Below are 21,585 nucleotides of genomic sequence, written 5' to 3' on the forward strand. Positions count from 1 at the left end.
CTATTGTTTTCTTTGTTTCTATTTCATTTATTTCTGCTCTGATATTTATGATTTCTTTCCTTTTACTAACTTTGGGTTTTGTTTGTTCTTCTTTCTCTAGTTCTTTTACGTGTAAGGTTAGGTTGTTTATTTGAAATTTTTTCTTTTTCTTAAGGTAGGCTTTTATTGCTATAAACTTCCCTCTTAGAACTGCTTTTGCTGCATCCCATAGGTTTTGGATCATCATGTTTTCATTGTCATTTGTCTCTAGGTATTTTTTGATTTCCTCTTTGATTTCTTCAGTGATCTCTTGGTTATTGAGTAATGTGTTGTTTAGCCCCCGTGTGTTTGTGTTTTTTACATTTTTTTACTTGTAATTGATTTCTAATCTCATAGTGTTGTGGTCAGAAAAGACCTTGATATGCTTTCATGCTTGATATGATTTTAATTTTCTTAATTTTACTGAGGCTTGATTTGTGACCCAGAATGTGATCTGTCCTGGAGAATGTTCTCTGCGCACTTGAGAAGAAAGTGTAATTTGCTGTTTTGGGATAGAATGTCCTATAAATATCAATTAAATCTACCTGGTCTATTGTGTCATTTAAAGCTTGTGTTTTCTTATTAATTTTCTGTTTGGATGTTCTTTCCATTGGTGTAAGTGAGGTGTTAAAAGTCCCCCACTATTATTGTGTTACTGTCAGTTTCCTCTTTTATAGCTGTTATCATTTGCCTTATGTATTGAGGTGCTCCTATGTTGGGTGCATATATATATATAATTGTTATATCTTCTTCTTGGAGTGATCCCTTGATCATTTTGTAGTGTCCTTCCTTGTCTCTTATAACATTCTTTATTTTAAAGTTTATTTTATCTGATATGAGTATTACTACTCCACCTTTCTTTTGATTTCCTTTTGCATGGAATATCTTTTTCTATCCCCTCACTTTCAGTCTGTATGTGTCCCTAGGTCTGAAGTGGGTCTCTTGTAGACAGCATATATATGGGTCTTGTTTTTGTATCCATTCAGCAAGCCTGTGTCTTTTGTTGGAGCATTTAATCCATTCACATTTAAGGTAATTATCAATATGTATGTTCCTAATACCATATTCTTAATTGTTTGGGGTTTGTTTTTGTGGGTCTTTTTCTTCTCTGTGTCTCCCACTTAGTGAAGTTCCTCTAGCATTTGTTGTAGAGCCGGTTTGGTGCTGCTGATTTCTCTTAGCTTTTGCTTGTCTGTAAAGCTTTTGATTTCTCATAGAATCTGAATTAGATTCTTGCTGGGCAGAGTAATCTTGGTTGTAGGTTCTTCCCTTTCATCACTTTAAATATATCACAGACTGACAGACAGAACGAAAAGGTAGAGGATTATGTACCAGATGAGGAACAAGATAAAACCTGAGAAGCACAACTAAATGAAGTGGAGATAGGCAACCTTCCAGAAAAAGAATTCAGAATAATGATAGTGAAGATGACCCAGGACCTCAGAAAAAGAATGAAGGAAAAGTCTGAGAAGATGCAAGAAATGTTTAACACAGACATAGAAGAATTAAAGAAGAAACAAACAGAGATGAACAGAACAATAACTAGAATGAAAAATAAACTAGAAGGAATCAATAGCAGAATAACTGAAGCAGAAGAATGGATAAGGGACCTGGAAGACAGAATGGTGGAATTCACTGCCATGGAACAGATTAAAGAAAAAGAAGGAAAAGAAATAAAGACACTCTAAGAGACCACTGGGACAACATTAAACGTACCAACATTCTTATTATAGGGGTCCCAAAAGGAGAAGAGAGAGAGAAAGGATCCGAGAAAATATTTTAAGAGATTATAGTAAAAAACTTCCCTAACATGGGAAAGGAAATAGCCACCCAAGTCCAGGAAGCACAGAGAGTCCCAGGCAGGATAAACCCAAGGAGAAACACACTGAGACACACAGTAATCAAATTGACAAATTAAAGACAAAGAAAAATTATTAAGAGCAACAGGGAAAAATGACAAATAACATAGAAGGGAACTCCCATAAGGTTAACAGCTGATATCTCAGCAGAAACTCTACAAGGCAGAAGGGAGTGCCACTTCCAACTTTTCACCTTCACATTGGACATTTCCAATCAGTGTTCCCACCTCTGCCTCAAATTTAGGATTTATTATCTTTCTCTATCTAACCAGCACAAACTGTTCTCATAATTTCTACTAATAACAATCATTAGTCATCAGTTATCTAAGCTTAAAAACTTGAAACAACTTTTCCTCCACATCTGATCACTCTCAATTCTCTGTTAGTCTTTACTACCCTCTGATTTTCAGATTGATTTCTTACTTTCTAATCTCAGGACTGTCATTCTCACTCTGATTTCTCAACTCCTGTCTGAACCTTATATTATCATTTCTATAATCAATCTGCATATCACTATGATATTAAAATCCTCAGTTTTACATCCCATTCCATGTTCAGAAACTTTTGAGGAACCCCATAACTTAATGGGAAGAAACCAAATACTTTACCTTACCAGTTATAGGCTATGTGTCCCTTACTCTCATTTCTCTCTATGGAAAACCTTTCTACCACCAGGAAGGCTAATTTTCTCACTGTCTCCTAAACACTGTCTATATAGCTTCTACCATTTCTCTTTGCTTCTGATCTATTTCCACCCTGGTTTCCAATACAGATAGAAGTATGTAAATCATGTTTATGTTCCTGTAAACAAATCATCATGTTATTCTGCTGTTGACTTACAAATTTTATCCTAGTAATAGCATCAGTAATAGCTAGTTTTAGTATATCACTTAATTAGATTATAGGAAATTATACTTTAGATAAAGGAGATAATTATCCATTTTACATATAAAAACAAATGAAGATCAGTGATGTTCAGTAAATTTCCCAAAGTCACACAACCAAGAAACATTTTTTGACCTAATGGTTCTTTCTTTTCAATTATATTCCCACTATCATATCAGTTGCATTTAATGCCATTTATATCTGTTGTTACTTGGGAATGCCCCTCAATTCACAACCTGTCTCACTAGTGTGAGACAGGGGAAATGTGTTTTTCCACATAACTAATTTATAAAAGGATTAGTACAGAATTGTGGTTAAGAACTACAGCCTTGGGACCAAATAACCCTGGATTTAAATCTCAGCTGTATCACCTACTTGCCATGTAAACTTGGATAATTTACTCAATATTGCTAAGCTTCGGTTTCTTTGTCTCTAAAATGGTAACGCTGATGGTGCCTACTTCATAGCACTGGATTATAATGTGTTCAATCAAATGATACATCAAAACACTTATCGTAGTGCTTGCCATCTAATAAGTGCTGTTATTATTACTGTTTGCAACTGGCAATGGGGAGAGTGATTTTGAGAGTGAAATCTATTTCCCAGAGATATCTGTGATCCAGAGGCATTTAGATATTTAAAACCATAGATGATGTGTAATACAGTGGAACAAATACATGATGATGGAATTTTAGTCACTCTAGTCAACCAGGGTGGCAATTTTTGTTAAAGCTGTCTTTTTGTTAGATTTAAATTCTATCTAAGTGTATTGTGTTAACTGAGTTAACTGCATTCTCGTTGTATATGGATTTAAATTCTATCTAAGTGTATTATGTTAATTGAGTTAACTGTATTCTCATTGTATATGTCCAATTAGGCCATATGGGATGATTAATTTTATGTGTCAACTTGACTGGGCCATAGTATGCTGTGATATTTGCCAGATATTATTCTGGGTATGTCTGTGAGGGTGTTTCTGAATGAGATTAACATTTGAATCAGTAGACTGAGTAAAGCAGATTGCCCTCCCTAATGTGGGTGGCCTCATCCAGTCAACTGATGGATGACCTAAATTGAACATCTACATAGAACAAATGAAGACTAAAATAAAACAAAAAGGCTGAGTAAGAGGGAGCTTTGCCTGCCTGACTGAGCTGGGACTTTGGTCTTCTCCTCTTCTCAAACTATAACTCACATTAGCAGCTCTCCTGGATCTCCAAATTGCCAACTGCAGATTTGGGGACTTCTCAGCTTCTATAATTGTGCGAGCCAATTCAGTCCCTCCCCTCTCTCACCTGTTTCATATTAACATAGTGCTAGATATTACTAGAAAGGAATCTATAGGAGAGTATGTGACCCTAAGATGTACCTGTCACATAAGAGGTACTCAATATGTTCTGTTACATGAATGAGCAAAAGGGCCTCATATAAGCAGAGATTAAAATAAAAACAAAAACAAAAACACCTGAGCACCAAGAACAGAGCCACCTTCTGAATCATCAGTACCAAAGGCAAACATTGTATAGGGAAAAAATAAGGCCAAAAATCTAGCTCAACTCAGAAGTCAGAAAGACTCTCTTTTGAGGTTTGGAGCCTTCATCCCTATGACAACTATAGGAGAAAGGAACTAGGAAAAGAAAAGGGAACATTCTCAAACTCTAAAAAATCATGCTGTGCTTTGAATGATTATTTTTCTAACGGCATCTCCTGTTACAGCTCTATCAGGAACTTCTTTAGAAGAGGCTCATGTGTCAAAATGAACTCTTTTATTTCTTGGCTATTTTGTAATTTTATTCAATATTAGCTTCATTTCATAAATTCTGTAAATTCAAATAAAATATGAATTTTACGAGTCAAGGAAACATGGCCTAAATATCAGCATCTTCCCAAAGTAAGGGACAATTAATAAAAGCACTTAGCTTGAAATCTTAAGTTCTGGTATAAGATCTGTTTATAGGATCTGTATTTTTGAGTGGATTCATTTAAGTCTTTTTTTTTTTTTTCTAACCTCCAGGAAGGTAAGCTGCAATTCCTAAAGTTAAAATAATGCAAAGAGCAGTTTTCTTGACATTTTCAAGGAGGTATTGGGCTATTCTGATGGCACTTTGGAGTTGTGTGTGAATACTCCCATTGACCAATTCATGAAGTGATACTAAATCCAGATAAATCAGTTCAGGAAACCTGCTTGCCAGATGCTTAAAGAGCTTATGTGGCTTTGACTTGCCTGGGGAAGCAGAAGAAAAACAGAAACAAAGTAGTCAAAAATCCTATCTCTAAACAGCCAAGAACATTCCATTCATTAGAGGCCAAAACTTGGGCGTCCTTTTGTTTTAGTACTTGTAAATTGTCTTACAGTGCTGAGGTCATTTTTTTTTTTTTTTGGTTTAGTTGTTCAGGACACTGTCCTTGTTTTATCTCTTTTTAAAATAAACAAGCAGCCATGTCTTAACATAATAAAAAACAAAATTCTAAGAGATTTTTGTGTTGGTATTGCCTTTTTACATTGTGCCTCTGTAAACTGTCCTTGGATAGCTAAATTCATCTAAGGTCACTTATTTCTTACATATCAAGTGTTATCACTGTAATTTATGTGGCATGTGGCCCTTGAGTTTTGTTTTCTTTGCATTCGAAATGTATACAGTAATGAATTTTGCATACTTTTCTTGGTAGATTGATGTTTCCTTTGAATATCTGTAGAAGGCTAAGAAGTGGTTCTCAACCCTCCCAGCCCCAATGTGGAAAACATTTTTATTAGGGACAGATTGTTAATGCCAGCATTGGCAGGGTTTGAGAGTCTCTTCTGGATTTGTATAAAAAACATGGGAAGGTGGATACTCTCCTGGACATTCATAAGGTCATTCTTTCAAAATAACTTATCATATACCTACTTTCAACCAAGAATGACCTATATGTATGGCTGTTTTATAGCTAGTTTTAATTCATTAAGTATATGGGAAGTCTTGGGAATAGTTCTAATAATAATTGTAGGAATAAGAACATGAGCTATAAATGTATACTCTAGACGCTAACTATGCTGTTGTGTTAAGATAAATGTCTTCCTTATATCTGGGCATTTTCTCCTTCAATGATGACCTGTTCCAGATAAAACTACTGAGGGTCTGTATCAGGAAACAGTGATCAACTCTATTTATTATCTAACTGTTCTCTGGGAGTAGGATGTCTTCTCTACATGCAAACAGATAATAAGAAAGTGAAAAAAGAGTGAAATTATACGTAAGAATTTTCAGTCAGCAGCTCCCTAAAAAAGGCACAATTTGGTAACACAATGAAGTATTATGCCATTATTCACTTGACAAATGTTTACTGAGAAATCAGTATGTGTTGGTATTGGGAATACAGAAGTATGTTTTTCAGGTCCAATTTCATGTATGAGTTTCAGGCAACCTAACATTACAGTAACTTGAGATAGATGTTTCCTTCTATCTCACATAAAAATCTCAGCTTTTTCTATCTTGCTATTCTGTTATTGTGAGCACATGACTCCTGGCAAAAACTTCACCCATAATAACAGTATTTTGGCCAGCATGAAGAAGGAAAAAATGAAGGAAGGATAACCCTCCTCCCCTATCATCACCTTTAGGAACACTTTTCATATACACAGAGTATTTTTACTTATATCTCACCAGCCAGAATTAAATCATATGGCAATGACAAGTCTAAGGAGGGCTGGGAAATGCTGTTATTTCTAAGTGTTTATGTTTATAGCTAATATTTCATAAAACCTTTGAAGAGGTCAGACTTTCACAGATGCTCATGTAAATCAGGCAAATGGGTTTTTTGTTGATATATGAGCAAGAAATCTAAAGAGAAGGGGGAACATTAAATGACTGTAGTACAATATATTTTGGCAGTTCGATTCAGGGGTGATTGTAGGAGAGTGAAGGATGCTAGTGCAGTAGCATTCTCCTTCCAGATGTTCATCCTCTGGAGCTTATCTTCTCTGTCGAAAACTTGGTGAATTCTTGGAGGTGTGAGTTTAGTTGGAGAGCATATTCTTGACTGACAATAACATTATGGTCCACTGAAGGACTGAGGTGAATATCTACAGGGAGATCTAAGAAGCTAATCGACTTAGAGATCAGTTTCTTAAAGAGAATAGAGCTTCTAGCTCTTTTAGTTAAACCCTAATCTACATATTAGAGATTTTTGATTTAGTTAGTCAATACTTTGAGTCAGTGCAAAGCAATATTTCATCCCTTGTATTTCAAGATGAGTATGAATTAAAGACACACAAAAATTGGGGGTTCTAAACTGAGATGTTACTTACATAAGTCACAATTTAAAACCAAGTTCAAATGTGTCTTTATTCGTTGGGAACCTTGCCATTTTCAAAAACTGAAATCAACTCCATTTAAGTGATAATGTATATATATCAAAGCTCTAGTATACATTTAAATTTTTATTTCACATGTTCTCCACATGAGCAGAGGAAATACTTTTACTCATCAAATCTGTGTTTAAATAATGTTTAATGTAATCAAATATTAAGGAACTATTACAGAATTTAAACTCTATTTACCTAGCACCTAGCCATATGTATATACTACATTGAGGGTTAGAAACATAAATTGAAATAAACCATACTCTATGCCCTAATAAAGCTTACAGTTAAGTTGAACAAAAGGCAAGAAAGATCCAGGATAACTAATAATATAACGCAGTACAAGCTAAATGCCAAACTAATGAAATACATAATAAATGAGGTCTGTAGGAATCCAGAGGAAGAAAAAAATTACTTTAAGCTGAGGTAGCAGAGGTTCAGACAGAAAGTTTATATTGACAGATTTATTAAAATGTGGGTAGAATTAAAATAATTTTTAAAGTATGTGGTCATTTGAAAGCAAAAGAAAAATTTTGTTAAACACTTTGGATATAATTGGTCTCTAGGTATAGTGCTTGAAATCATGTTTATTTTTGAGGCAAACTTATATTCCAGATCTTTTGCAAATATGCAATAATGTGGAAGTTACAAAACTCAGGATCAACTGAATGTGCAGTTTCCATGTTGACTGTTGCTGCAATGAAGGGCCCAGGTTATGATCCTCATAAATACACCACTGTTTGTGTGGTGTGTGATACACTGGGAGTGTCTTTGTCACTGCACCAGGTACCTAGTACCTAGTGCATAGTATCTAGCAAGGATTCTTGGTTTAATTATGAAGCTTAATTAACAGGAAAGAAAATATAATAAATAATAAATCACTCCCTGGAAAATGAAACTGATGAACCGATCCCTAAATATACCAATTCCTATTGTTTTGCCCTCTGTTTTACCTTGCTTGCATTGGCTGAATATAGGTTGGTTTATTTCTCCCTGGACCCACTGCAAGAGAATGGATATGTTCTGCTTACTATTCTGTGCAGTCTGTAACCCATTCTTTGGTCTCTGCCGTGATCCTAGATGTGTGTTTTTCTCTTTGGATTGCCTTGATATGTGCTGATCATAGGTAGAAGAACAAGAACAACTTTTTCAAAGAGAAATCCTTACTTTCAATTTCATGGTGACATCCTGTCTCTATAGTATCATTTCTAGCCCTATTAAAATCTCTTATTCTATAATTAAACCATAAGCTCCTCCTTTATAGTACTTCTGGTATCACATTAAGTCTACGTTATCGGTTCTACTGTGGTTAATTGTATGCTGAGTCATACTAAGTATATAAACGTTATCAACTAAGAAACTGAATAAGTTCTTTAATGCTTTTCGTTGTTAGATCCTGGAAAAGCAGAGATCTCTTCTGCAGCAATAAATTTGGTCTAGGCAAATTTGGTCTACATTTTCACAATCAGCATACCTGATTTTCCAGAATGGATTGATCCTTCTTGATCAGGAAAATGAAAGGTGTTTTGTTTTGTTTTATTTTGCTTTTTGATTCAAAACATACATACTGACATACTACAGTAATTTCAATATGTGATATGTCAAACTACATGGAAATTTCCAGTAATAAGTAGACTAAAGATTGCATTGAGAGTCTTAATACAGTGACACAGTGTGTGGAATAACGTATATAGAACTGCAAATAATTATGTTAAATTCATAGGTGAGGTCTGATATAACTTTTAATTTGACCACCCAAGGTGGTATAAGTATCTTCAAAGCATAAATCCTCATAGTGATCACAAACAAAGCATAGAAATAAACAAGGCTTTTTTCTAAATGTGTATTCACTTTTAACAGACAAAGTTTATGTAAATTAGGTACTAAAATGAAGAAAAGAAGCTAATATTTGAAGTATGAACCTTTAATGTTGAATTATACATTTGTGTTTAATATTTTGAAATTCATATAATTTGTTTTATTCTGTCGCCCTTTTACCAGCAAAATCATCCCTTACTTTCAGCTTCTGACTGATCTTATCAGCCATCTTGATTTAAATTTTAACTTAAGTTTATTAATGATGATGAAGAAGGTATAAAAAAGTGAAATCATAAAACACTGGGATCTAAAACAGCGTGTACATTTCCATGGCATGGTAAAAACAAAATCACAGAGATATTTACATACACCTCATAGCATATGGTTGAATCTATGGTTGGCTGGGTTCTTGAACTGGAAGCAGCAGGCTGAGATAATAGGCTTTTGCGGTGTAAAAGAGGTAAACATGAGATGGGAGAATGGAGCCATCCTGGCTGCTTTACCTTTGGAACTAGAATGCAGCTTTCTCACTCAAGGAAATTAGCTAAGTAGCCTGTTTCCCTACTAGGCAGAAAGCTACAAACCTGAGGAGGTAAGCGAATAAAGAAACATCTCCACATACAGGAAATTATTTGCTGACCAAATTGCTAGTCTTCAAGATCACCTCAGTGTAAAAGCCAATATGTAGGATCATTCTGGAAAGTGGAAGGAGAGAAAGTGGCAAGTCGAGGTACTGGAAAAAAAAAAAAAAACTAGACTAGATGGGGTGAACACAAAGCACATAGAAGGGGAAGGAAAGGGGAAGGGAAATATATATATATATATATACATAATTATAATGTAATTTATATATATCACTCAAATTGAACAAGCAAATTGTAATTCTAAAACATGAGAAAATGTAATGCTTTCAAATTCATTTATGAAGTCAGTTCTCAGAACATGAACTTAATTCAGATGGATTTAGTTTTACAGAATAATTTAGAATATTTTAAAATAAGTACATATAGAATGTTCAATAAAATAAACAAATGAATTGCAACTATGAAAATTATGAAACATAATCAGGCCTAAGCAAAAATAACCTAAATCAAGGAAGCAAATAGAAATTCTGAAAATTAAGTTTATATTCAATTACATTTTTAAAAAGACTATTAAAGGTATAATTTTTTGATTCTGAAAGACAAATTAATAAATTGGAGATTATCCAAAACAAACAGAGAAATAAAGGGAAACAAAATGTGAAAGAATAATTATAGAGAAGATGTTGAGAAGTTTTAAAATGCATGGACTAGGTTGCAATTCCAAAAAAACCAGAATGTAGGAAATAAGAATATTTCAAAAGATATATTAGAATTTTCCACATTTTTCTAGAATTAAAAAGCACTTGAGTTCTAGTTTCAAAAGTACATATTCTCAATAGAATCAAATAGAGAGTTCAGATGTATACCCACACATATATGGACAATTGATTTTCAAATGTTGCCAAAGTAATTCTGTAGAAAAAGTTAGTTTTTTTAACAATTGATGCTGGAACAACAGGGTATCATATGGGAAAAAATGAACCTCAGTCCTTACCCAATACCATATAAAAAAATTAACTTGCAATGGATTATAGCCAAAATCATAAAAGATAAAGCTATAATAATTCTAGAAGAAAAAAATAGCATTTTAATTTCCCTCCTCAAACTAATGATCTTAGACTGCATTAAACATCATTTCAAACCTTCCCATCATGTTATCGTGGGTTAACATTTTAGTTTTATATTTTACATGAAATATATACATAAAAGTTATCAGTACTTTCACAATCAATATTTAATTATTTTAAATCAAAATTTCATACTCACAAAAGAAAATGTAATAGAATTGGTGAGGAGTTAAAAATTGTACTAAAACCTTAAAATTATATTAAAGGGAAGTAGAAAAATAACTATATATGGTAAATAATTTATGAATAAATAACAATAATTACTGAAACAAATAATAAATTTTGAAAAAGAGTAACTGTACCTGTGGAAATTTCAGATTTCACTAAGAACAACCGGTAAGGTATCAGCGTAAGGAAAACATTCTGGAGCCCTCATCTTTCATGTAGGTGACTCAGAATATAACTTTACATATAAATTTCTGATAATCATAAAACCATATGTACAATAATGTACAATAATAAAACTTATAAGCATATGTAGAAGTAAATTAGAACTAATATCTTTGAATTGCTAAGACAAAGGAATCAACAAGAAGTCATTAAACAAAGGCATGGAGAAATATGATAGAAGTTGTCAGTTATGATAATAAACATAACTGGTTTAAACTTATCTACTAAAACAGAAAGTCTTGCCAATTGTCTTACAAAACAAAATCTAATTACATGCTGACTGCAGTAGATACCTAAAACAAAATGAGGTTGAAAATTAAAAACTAGGCAAAAAAAAAGTTGAAAATGAAACACTAGGCAAAATTACATTAGGCAAAAGTAAAATATGCAGAAATGGAATATTAATATTAGTTGAACTTAAAGCAAAATAGCCTCAAAAATATTTTTAAAATTATCATATATTGATAATACTTATAATTCCTAATATGATAGTTTTTCATGTTAGAGATCCCAATTTTTTTTTTTTTTTGGACATCAGGAGTATACTAATGTGCAAATTTGACAAGTCCCTGCTCTTACTGAAATAATATTCTAATAAAGAAGATAAAAGAAAATTTAATAATAAATACTTAAATTTCTTCTGTAAGGTAAAATCTGTAAGCAAAATAAAACATGTGAGTCAGGGGCAAAATTAAGGGGTACTGCATTAGGAAAGGTAATCTTATGGACTGTCTGAGAAAAGCACATTTTTGCTGAGACCTAAGTGATGATGGGAAGGAGCCAGTTGTATGAAGATTAGGGAAAGAATCGTCCCAGTGGGGAGATTACAAAGTGAAAACTCCCTGAGGTCAGTGCAGAGAGAGTAAAGATGGGAGTGCTAGAAGATGAGACAAGATGGATAAACAGGTACCAGATATAGCACAGGGCAAGACAAAATGTTTGGATGTATACTGAATGTAATGGGAAACCATTGGAGGGTGTTTGGTAGGGGTGATGTGTAAAAAAATGGATAAAAAATCAAAATGAGGGAAAACTGGGATATCATACAGGAGGATTTTGCAGAGATGCTAGAGAGAGATAATGGTGACTTGGTTCAAGGTCAACTATAATGGCTGAAGAAGGAACATTAGAAAAAGATATATGCAGGCAGACTGGGGACATTTTCTGGTGGTAGAACTGACAGTGTCATGTTGGTTGACAGAATGTGGGTGGGGAAAGCGGAGGATAGGAATCAAGGATGACATTTAGGTTGAATAAAGAAGAATTCTCTTCTGGACATGTACATTGGCGTTTGCTGATTGATAATCCCAGTGGAGATATCAAATAGATTTGAGAGACTCAGTGAAGAGATCAAGACCAAAGATATAAATGTAGGGGTCATATGCATACTGATTTTATTTGAAGTCCTAGTACTACTGGTTCAGAGGAATTCAGGTAGGAGCAGAGAAAGTGAGAGAGGGAGAGAGACAGAAAAACACCTAGGACTTTACCATGAAACAAATATGAAGAGATTTGGCTAAAGACAAAAAAACAGAGGAGAACATGTTGCAATGGGTGTATCAAGAAGGAAATTAATACATAGTCGAAAAAGGAAATAATATAAATAAAATTAAGTTGCACTTATTGGCACACAATAGCCAGAAAATGCCGAGAGAAAAATTATAGTTTTGTGTGAAAATCTTCATAGAGCTAATTGTACATGCCATTTACTTTGATCATAATTATTACTTAGCTATGAAATGTGTCAACAAAAAATAATCACATTGCCTGAAAAATACAAATAATCCCAAGTAAGCTCTAGTAGTTGACTAAAATTATTGTTTTTAGCTAATAAAAAATGCAGTAATACAACTTATCAGAATTCAAGGACTACCACAAAAGGTGTACTCAAGAGATGTACATATATTTTATTAATAGAACGAATAAAAATGTAGACTGTGCTTTTGATTAAATGATAAATAATAAAAAACAACAAAGAAGTGAAAAATACATATATTTAATGGTTCTGATGCTATAAAATACCAAAAAGCGGTCCATTATGTGACTTTTTAAAATATCAGCAACAGAAATACATTAGATAAAATTCTGGGAATCTATTCTTAGAAAATTAAAAACATTTATAATAATTTATATTAAAATATTTGGAAAATTATAAATGGTTATTTGAAATACCTTATTACAAATAGCTGAAGAAAATAGATTAAATATAATATGGAAACACATTTATTAAGTAAGCAAATACTGTTAGTGACGGTATTTAGTATTCTTTTTTGTTTTTTTTTAACATCTTTATTGGAGTATAATTGCTTTACAATGGTGTGCTAGTTTCTGCTTTATAACAAAGTGAATCAGTTATACATATACATATATCCCCATATCTCTTCCCTCTTGCGTCTCCCTCCCTCCCACCCTCCCTATCCCACCCCTCTAGGTGGTCACAAAGCACCGAGCTGATCTCCCTGTGCTATGTGGCTGCTTCCCACTAGCTAGCAGTTTTACACGGGGAGGGGGAAGGGTAAGCTGGAAAGCGAGAGAGTGTCATGGACATATATACACTACCAAAGGTATTTAGTATTCTTAAGGCAGCTACTCTCAAATACTGGTAGTCATGTAAGTAGATAAGATTTTTCTGGACTATAAGTTTACAATATGTATGAAAAACTCCAAATATTATATGATAAGCTTCAATTCAAAAGTCATGTTCATCTAGGCAGCAGAACAATTCAAATAAGTCTATTATTATTATTGTATTATTCATCACACTGACAAACTAAAGCACCACTTAAAGTTACCAGAGTTAAGTGGTTAATTTCACTATGGTATATCTGCTTTTGTTAATAAAAAAGTTTTTAAAATTATTTAAATAAATAAACTATAATAAACAGAGTACTAAGTTTTATACTATTGTTTAGTTAAGTGAAAATAACTCAAATATTAACTGTCATGTAAAGTGCATATACCATGCATATACCATACCAATACTCAAATCATCATATGTCCTAATTAAAGGAAATATGCCAAAATGCCAGTAACTGTTTTCTTTGCATGATGAATTTATGGATGATATTTATGTAGTTCTTCTTATCACTCTTTATTTTCTAAACATTTCACAAAGCATATATCTTTAAATTTAGAAATGCATAACAAACACAATGCTTAAAGATTTTTGACAGAAGAGAAATGAGTTGGATTTTGGAAGAGTGAACCAGTACGTGAAGTTCAATAACTTTATGAGGAAGAAAATAAATTTATTATGATCTATGTAAGATTTTAAAGGCACTGAAGCTCCTCATTTCAATGGAACTTTGAAGGTAAAATGTTGGAGCAGTGTTTTAACATTTTCTCCCATGACACTGATAATGATCTCACAAAGTTGTTTATAATCATTTTATTGCATTCATCAGCTGAGACTAATTATAACTCAGATGAAAATCATCCTTGCAGAGTGCATTCTAAATATTAATAAACATAAATAATGCAAGTTTACTATTAAAGCAATTCAAAACAACAAACAGAACCCACAGGGAGTTCCTTAAAATTAATCTGGTTCCACATAAATTCTGTCTTAAAATGTTCAAAGCAACAATATCCCATATCACAGGATATATTAACTTTCTCCTTTCTTTTTGTTCTGTTTTCTAATTTTATAGGATAAAGTAATAGATGTGAGTGGTTGGCAGGTCAGGAAGCCTTTAGTGGTAACTTCTAATAAGGAAAATGGAACTAATTTAAATATGAATCGGCTAAGAAAAAAACTGAGAACCAGCTACTCCTGATATTGCTTTTTTAGAATTCTGAAATGTTGTTCTGACCCTTTTCCTTTATTTTTTGGACTGTCAAAGATAGACAAGTATCAAGGATTTGAAACATATTTGTAACGTCAAATATCTATTTAAAATAGTTTTCAAATCTCAGATAAACTGACATGTTCATATTTAAAACTTGTAGCTTTTAACAGCATCTTCTATTAAATTTTAAGCAATCTTCATTTTGATTGTTTTGCAATTGAAAATATGATATCACACAACTCAAATGATTGGCTTTATGACCTTGGGCATATTAATTAACATCTTAGAGTTGCCATCTGATAATTGATGATAAGTTTTTCTCCCTCACAAAGTTGTTATTAGAATGAAAGGAGATATGATATGTAAAGCACAGAACACAAACCTTATTAGTGTCTATTCCTATTATTACTGTCATATTTCCTTTCTGGCTCTGCGTGCCATTATAGTTCATTGCCGTTGCTTCCTGTCTTATAGGAATCATTGAATTTGAAGAGACATGATGATACCAGTTTAAACTCTGCCACTTAGTGTGTCATTTAACTTTTCTCAATCTTACTCTCTTCATTTGTTGAATGGCATTAGAAATACTGCCTGATGTAACATGTAGTTACAAATACCTACTCCAGGTATATTGTAGAGGTTCAAGTAAAACAATGTGAAAATAATTGTAAACTCTAAAGTGCTATTCAAAGGATAACTCAGATTATAAATTATGCATGTTCATGTTACTATCAAAGTTATACAATGCCAAATTAGTTACAGTCTGACATGCAAAGAGCAAATTTCTAAACATTGAATATCACAATATTTACTGTTGCTTTAACATATTATAAAGATAACTTCTTAGAATTTTTGTAGTGCTTGTGTTTACATTAAAAAAAACAGAAATTGAAAAAGAAAACCATGATACTTTCTCAAAGTTTCTTTTTGTCATCTAGAACTGTTGGTATTATGTTTCCTTGGATAATGTCAAAAAGTTTACTTTGATTAAGAAATTTCTAACTGACAAAATACAAGAAATCTTAACACTCTCTACTTTGATATTCTTTGCCACAAATCTTTTTATTCTAGTTTCTATCATTTCTTCCCTTCTCTATAAAAAGAAATATGTTTTATCTTAAAAGGAAAAAGCTTAATAAATATGACTAAAATTAGTACCCTGTGAAAGTTAAAAGCATTTCGAGTTCAATAAAGTTAATGGATAAAGAAAATCTCTATACAGAAAGTTTGACTTAAAACATTTGTTGGGCTTCCCTGGTGGCACAGTGGTTCAGGGTCCTCCTGCCGATGCAGGGGACACGGGTTCGTGCCCTGGTCTAGGAAGATCCCACATGCCACAGAGCGGCTGGGCCCGTGAGTCATGGCCGCTGAGCCTGCGCGTCTGGAGCCTGTGCTCCGCAACGGGAGAGGCCACAACAGTGAGAGGCCCGCGTACTGCAAAACAAAAACAAAAAAAAATAAAAATAAAACATTTGTTGCATTTAATGCCTTAGATTAAAGCTTGCATGTGGCTGACTCTTAGCAAACTTCAAAATCACAATGTTGTTGAGAACTAAACTACTAAACAAGGTCGTATTTCAAGTGACAAGGAAAAATATCTAGATTCAATGTTTATATACTTGCTTAAATCATTCATAAATCCCACTTGTACTTGCCTAGCGAAAAACATAAGCATAACCAACTTATATGATTTTATTTAATCATTAGTATTACTAAAATTCCTAAGGTTATCTCCTCCTCCTTTATTTTTGCAGATTTTTCTACTGACGGGTTTAATAAGGGAGAATGAATGGCCCCTATGACCAGTCTACACTGAGAACAAGTCACCAGTAAGTGATGAAATTGAGAAGTTTTGTCCTTTGTCCTCTCAGATCCAGACAATTGTACAGGTGAGTTATACTAAAACCTAAAGGAGCAGATGAACTCTCTTCTATACAGACTCTTTCATGAAATAGCTCCCAAACTCCTAATATGTGTCTAAAATAAGTGTGATGATCATACTAGACAAGAATAATATGATAAAGGAAAATCAGAGTCAATCTCACTTATGAACATAATAAATAAGATCCTAAGTGATGAAAACAATACGTGATGATGAAGTAAGTTTTATCATAGAAAGGCAAGGTTTAATTGATTAACTTAGTTCACACCTTAGCCGTTTCCGAGAGTATAACACTAATACTCTTCACAACACACTGTATGTCATTCATGAAAATTACCTTTCTTTTCCTCTGTGTTTCCTTCTTTTCTCTTTCCACTTCCCTCTAACCTCAGCCTCTCCTCAGTGCCCTAGCAAATACTCTGAACTTCTCGTATGCCTAGGTTAACTCAGCCTCCTGTCTCAGTGTAAAGATATCTTGGAAAACATTCAGACTTACATATTACATTCATAGGAACATTTATATTTTAGAGACCCATATAAGATTAAGGCAATAAGTTTGAGTTACAGAGTGTCAGGCAGCAGCAAGAACCATTTTGGAGTTGACGTGGGGGTAATTTTCTTCATATCTGTACAAATTTATCAAAGGGTTAACCACGGTTCTTCCCATGGGAAAGGTCATGGAAGTCCTTACAACTACACACAGGCTGAATTGCTCTTTGCGGCTGATTCCCTTTGCCTCCAGAGCAGATAACTTCTCTTCTTTGACTTCTCCCATCTCATGTAATGTTGATGTGTGTTTTTCAACCCTTCACTAGTAATGGTTAGATCATTTAGCCTTGTACTTTAATCTGCCCTTAGGTTATGTCTTTCAATTTTTTTCATGCAGGAGACTCTTCCTTAGTATACCGAAGGGATTCTACTTACCATGCTCTGGTTCAAACTTCAATATCAGAGATAATTTCTTCTAATAAATGTATTTCTCTTCTCAATTTACATAGAGTTTCCAAAAAAAATAGACATTTTGATTACTATTACATAATGACTACTATACCTTTTATATCTACTAAAAGTACTTACAAATTAAAATAAAATAAAGAGGAAGATATTTTTAAATTAAAAAAAGGAATTAGTGAGGGTAGGTGCTGTCAAATATTTGGAATGACTAAAATCAGGCATGGAATTTGACAACCAAGGCAAAATGGAAACATATTACAGGATTAAATTTTCTACCCCTACCCCATGAATGCCATGAATCTCTCAACTGAGATTTCTTTTTATTTTTCATATATAAAGGATACAGTTATACAAAAGACAGGAAGAGAGTCATAAAATAAATTTATTTCTATTGCTCCCATCCTTAAGGGTATCTTTTTGAAGTAGGGCTGCAAAAGAGAATATGTACAGAGTGATTTCCCTCTAGATAGAGAAAATAATGGAAGAATAGTATAACCATTCCTGCATTTCCATCATTCTGTTGCACCCAACAATGAGGAAATGTTGCACTGGAGATATATTTGCTATAACAAATCTAGATAAATTTGTATATTTGCTCAAGATGTAATATATTCCTAAATTTTTTAACACAAAGATAATGAAACTGGAAGAAACTTGAAAGATCCAATAGTTTTTCTTAGGGTTGAACTGTTCAGAACAGATAGTTATCTTTTTTGTTTTTAAGAATTTACACAGCTATCTATGACGTGATTTTATAACCTGGGTGGTCAAGAATGAGCTAAACCATTCTCAGTTAATAAGAAAAGTACAAAAATAAACCAAAAAGGCTAAAATATCAAAATGTTCTGTTAGATAATATTTGAAACAGATTTTCACCAGAGGATTTTGTAAGTGATTAGGTGTACATATGATTAGAAGCACAATTTCTCAAATGCAATCAGATGTTATAGCATTTCCTAAGGTATTTCATAGATTTTTGCTAAAAAATAAATTAATAATTTTTAAAAATTAAAAAAATTTCCTTACTAAGAGTCTTTACAGTGATTATAAACATTCATTTAAAGATCCAAAAGAAGAATAACTCATATAAGTATATCCTGGACATCTTTGTTCTTTTTTTTTTTTCCATTGTGAAATCTTGATAAAGCCCTATAGGGTAAAGATATGGATATCTCTGTCTGTGGCCCTTCCTTTGTTTCTGGGATGACTTACAGTGTTTCCACACAGTATGATAGAAATAATGGAGTACAACTTCTGAGGCAGGTTCATAAAAAGCAATATAGCTTTTTCCTCTGTGAGTGTGTGTGTGTGTGTGTATGTGTGTTTCTGAGCTACCATGCAGAAGTCTAAGTATTCTGAAGCCACCATGCTATGAGAAAGACAAGCCATATGGAAAATCCACGTAGGAACTCTGGCTGGCAGTCCTACTTTTAGATTCATCACTTTCTAGGTACCAGATGTGTGAATGAATGAGCCTTCAGATGGTTCTAGTCTCCAGCTGTTGAGTTACAACCAGCCTTTAGGTCTTCCCAGCTGAGTACATAGACATCATGGAGACCCAGAGAAACTATGAACACAAAATCATTGTTTTAAACTAAGTTAAGTTAAGTTTTGGGGTAATTTTTTGAATGAAAAAATAGTAACTGGAATATAGCTGATGATGAACAATAGAATATATTTATAAAGGTTAAGTAATTATTTTTTAAAAACAAAGCAGAATATAAGGTCATGATTTATTTCTTAAAGAGAAATATTAAATTTTTAATGAAAAAAGTGGATCTAATTTTCAGATTCTACCAAACAAAATTATCCTTATTTTTTCGCTCTTAGGTAGTAGTCAAAACTGTGGTCAATACTGTTTCTTTCTGGGTGTTAAATCCATGGTATAAAACTATGATGTGGAAAATTCTCAACAGCATTATTCTAACCCTGCATATTAAACATCTATTTTGAATGAACTGAATTTTTAGAGTTGAGATAAACTTAAATTTTTTGGTAAGTTTTGTGATTATTTGCCTTACAAATATATTTCAGATATATGATATTTTTTATATATTACTTAAATAAGTATTTGTCATTAAAGCAGAAATTTCTGCTTCCACACACACAAAACAGTTAGAGAGCCAAGAAGAGAGATCTCAAAAAGTTAGTTGAATGGTGCACACATTTATTATGGTATTAAATTTTTAAATTAAAATATTTTTCAATCACTTTTTCCAACCATAATTTATAATACTACCATTATCCTTTGATTATCTATGTGTGAATCTGTGTATTCTTTTTGCTTTACATTCAGAGAAAGAGTATTCATTGACTTATAAAATAAACTAGAATTTTGAAAAAGGAATATATCATTAATGTAATTACTTAACTATTAATATTTTAAATCACTGCATTTTTTTTCCCTTTCGGAAATAAGTACATCTTTCCATGTGGATAGAATAAACTAACAATGACCAAAAGCAATACTGCAAACTTTAAGCCCCTTCTCTCCTACATAATTTCCTTTCTTTTCTCTGTTTTTTATTCATAGGAAAATTGCTTAAAAGATTTTGGAATTCAGGTTTGAACAGCATTAAAAATAATAACATTTATTAGAGATTTTATTCAACCTTTCCAACTTCCAGTGTTTCTACAGAAAATCTATTCACATTTTTTATTGGAATTTCTGAGTTTTTTGCTCTAGCTTGGGAAGTAAGATAGCAGCATTTGTCTGCTTATATGGGACCTTTCCTTATATTGTAAAATTTAAAACATAGTAATTTATTCTCATGCTTGACAAATCTTAACGAGTAAGCTATAAATGTGGATCCAAATGAATAGATACTGAGGTAAAAGACACACACACACACACACACACACACACACACACCCCTGCCCTTACACCAAAATTTACTAAGATTAACTATTTCTTAACTTCATTCTTCTTTACTTTGGTAATTAAGGAAGCACCTAGATTATTCTTTTGGAGGGGTGGCTAAGTCTTGTTTTACAAGATGTTGTCTTTTCAAGGGAATTGACTCATATTTGTATCTATTTTCATAGAGTCAGAGAACTGTTACCTGGAAGGGAACATATAGGTATTGTGTTATAACATTCATTTAGTTTGGAAAGCCTCATGCACAAGTCACATGGTTGGGTAATGACAGTGTGAATCTGGGAATGGTTCCCTAACCCACCAATTGGGTGATTTTTCCATTAACTTATTTACAAACTTTTCCAACTGAATTAAATTTTGACAAAAGCACTTCATAGAAGAGTTTCCTATTTGTGCCTCATTATGAAACCTTCAGAAGAAAACCAAACTAAACCTCCCAAGAAAAAATAAACAATCAGATGAACAAAACAAATGAATAGGCAGGTTAACCATAAACATAACTACAGACCAGAATTAAGGGGATAAAGGGGGAAAAAACCCTCGAACTTCTGCCTTATTTTTCTTTGAAGAAGATTAAATTTTCCACAGAAAACTAAAAGTGTGATAGATTATTTTTTTTAAGTGCAGTACAGCCTTCGTTCTGCTGTAAAATTCTCAATGACCTGTAGAATCAAATGCTTTTTTGGAACCTAACTTTTGATCATCTATACAATTAGTGTGGGAATCAGATTAGCCACAAGATCCCTTTCAACTCTAAAAAATATTACTTATAAAACAATTAGCAAAAACAAAAGCAAAACAAAACAAAAAAATCTACATTTTTTCATTATAGTTTGTCAAATATTTGCCAAATGGACAGTCACAAAATGTCATTCTCAGATATTACAGCAATGGCTATTTTCAGGAGCATAAAGTATAGGAGGTTACATGAAATAAAACAAATACTAGCACTACTTAATATTGAAGATAGAGTGATCATTAAACCAAAAAAGAGATTTGGATAATCACCTTACTTTTAGATCTCAATCACTCATAAATTTATTTTTGAAATTACCCCCAT

The sequence above is a fragment of the Grampus griseus genome, assembly GCF_964374135.1.
Source record: "Grampus griseus genome assembly, chromosome: 6".
Taxonomy (NCBI): Eukaryota; Metazoa; Chordata; class Mammalia; order Artiodactyla; family Delphinidae; genus Grampus; species Grampus griseus.